The sequence below is a fragment of the Arachis ipaensis genome, chromosome B2, assembly GCF_059453495.1.
Source record: "Arachis ipaensis isolate K30076 ecotype BB chromosome B2, ASM5945349v1, whole genome shotgun sequence".
NCBI lineage: Eukaryota > Viridiplantae > Streptophyta > Magnoliopsida > Fabales > Fabaceae > Arachis > Arachis ipaensis.
In genome coordinates this window covers 79,903,667-79,906,040 of record NC_142437.1, presented here as the reverse complement: position 1 = coordinate 79,906,040, position 2,374 = coordinate 79,903,667, and the positions used below count along the sequence as shown (strand labels likewise).

At 32.7% G+C, this 2,374-nt stretch overlaps 1 non-coding gene across 1 annotated transcript; it reads right to left on the bottom strand.

The window, feature by feature from the left end:
• Window positions 1-1,513: 1,513 nt before the first annotated feature.
• LOC148574545 (small nucleolar RNA R71) lies at window positions 1,514-1,621 on the bottom strand. The gene has a single exon (XR_015906547.1). It is a non-coding gene; the product is annotated as a small nucleolar RNA R71 (small nucleolar RNA).
• Window positions 1,622-2,374: the final 753 nt, after the last annotated feature.

Sequence of the window (2,374 nt, the reverse complement as noted above, 5' to 3'; positions counted from 1 at the left end):
ATCTTGACATTCATAGCATTCTTGCATGCATTCATTGTTTTGATCCATAACTTTCATGCATTGAGTCCTTTTCATGTTTTTCTCTTTCATCATTAAAAATTTAAAAATAAAAAAAATATCTTTCCCTTTTTCACTCATAAATTTCAAAAATTTGAGTTGACCTTTTCAAAACTTTTTAAAACTTAGTTGTTTCTTATGAGTCAAATCAAATTTTCAATTTAAAAATCTTATCTTTTTCAAATTTTTTTCAAAAAAATCATATCTTTTCCATTTTTTTATTTATTTTCAAAAATTTCAAAAATTTTTTTTTAAATATTTTCAAAATATTTTTCTTATTTTTATATCATATTTTCGAAAATCACATCATCAATTAATGTTTTGATTCAAAAATTTCGAGTTTGTTACTTACTTGTTAAGAAAGATTCAAACTTTAAATTCTAGAATCATATCTTGTGATTTCTTGTGAGTCAAGTCATTAATTATGATTTTAAAAATTAAATCTTTTTCAAAACTAATTCTAATCATATCTTCCTATCATAGCTTTTTTTTTTAAAATCTTATCTTTTTCAAAAATTTGACTTTCAAATATCTTTTCTAACTTCTTATCTTCTTATCTTTTCAAAATTGATTTTCAAATCTTTTTCAACTAACTAATTGACTTTTTGTTTGTTTCTTATCTTTTTCAAAACTACCTAACTAACTCTCTCTCTCTAATTTTCGAAAATCTCTTCCCTCTTTTTCAAAAATTCTTTTTAATTAAATAGTTATTTCAATTTTCAATTTTAATTTGATTTCATTCCTAATTTTTGAAAATCACTAACCCCTTTTCAAAATTTTATTTTCGAAAATCCTCTCTCTCTCTCATCTCCTTCTATTTATTTATTCATCTACTAACACTTCATCTCACCCAAATTCGAACCCCCTCTTCCATCTGTGTTCGAATTTTCTCTTCTTCCCTTCTTTACATTACATTCTTTTCTTCTTCTACTCACACAGGGGAACCTCTATACCTGGGTAAAAAGGATCCCTATTATTATTATTATTTTTCTGTTCCCTTCTTTTTCATATGAGCAGGAGTAAGGACAAGAACATTCTTGTTGAAGCAGACCCTGAACCTAAAAGGACTCTGAAGAGGAAACTAAGAGAAGCTAAAATACAACAATCCAGAGATAACCTTACAGAAATTTTCGAACAGGAAGAGGAGATGGCAGCCGAAAATAATAATGCAAGGAGGATGCTTGGTGACTTTACTGCATCTAATTCCAATTTACATGGAAGAAGCATCTCAATTCCTGCCATTGGAGCAAACAATTTTGAGTTGAAACCTCAATTAGTTTCTCTGATGCAACAAAACTGCAAGTTTCATGGACTTCCATCTGAAGATCATTTTCAGTTCTTAACTGAATTCTTGCAGATCTGTGATACTGTTAAGACTAATGGAGTAGATCCTGAAGTCTACAGGCTCATGGTCAAGGCTTTCTTAGCCAAGTTCTTTCCTCCTCAAAAGCTGAGTAAGCTTAGAGTGGATGTTCAAACCTTCAGTCAGAAAGAAGGTGAATCCCTCTATGAAGCTTGGGAGAGATACAAGGAACTGACCAAAAAATGTCCTTCTGACATGCTTTCAGAATGGACCATCCTGGATATATTCTATGATGGTTTGTCTGAATTAGCTAAGATATCATTGGATACTTCTACAGGTGGATCCATTCACCTAAAGAAAACGCCTGCAGAAGCTCAAGAACTTATTGACATGGTTGCTAACAACCAGTTTATGTACACTTCTGAGAGGAATCCTGTGAGTAATGGGATGCCTCAGAAGAAGGGAGTTCTTGAAATTGATACTCTGAATGCTATATTAGCTCAGAATAAAATATTGACTCAGCAAGTCAATATGATTTCTCAGAGTCTGAATAGAATGCAAGCTGCATCCAACAGTACTCAAGAGGCATCTTCTGAAGAAGAAGCTTATGATCCTGAAAACCCTGCAATAGTAGAGGTGAATTACATGGGTGAACCATATGGAAACATCTATAATCCCTCATGGAGAAATCACCCAAATCTCTCATGGAAGTATCAACAAAAGCCTCAACAAGGCTTTAATAATGGTGGAAGAAACAGGTTTAGCAATAGCAAGCCTTTTCCATCATCCACTCAGCAACAGACAGAGAACTCTGAACAAAATACCTCTAATTTAGCAAACTTAGTCTCTGATCTATCTAAGGCCACTGTGAGTTTCATGAATGAAACAAGGTCCTCTATTAAAAATTTGGAGGCACAAGTGGGCCAGCTGAGTAAGAAGATCACTGAAACCCCTCCTAGTGCTCTCCCAAGCAATACAGAAGAAAATCCAAAAGGAGAGTGCAAGGCCATTGAC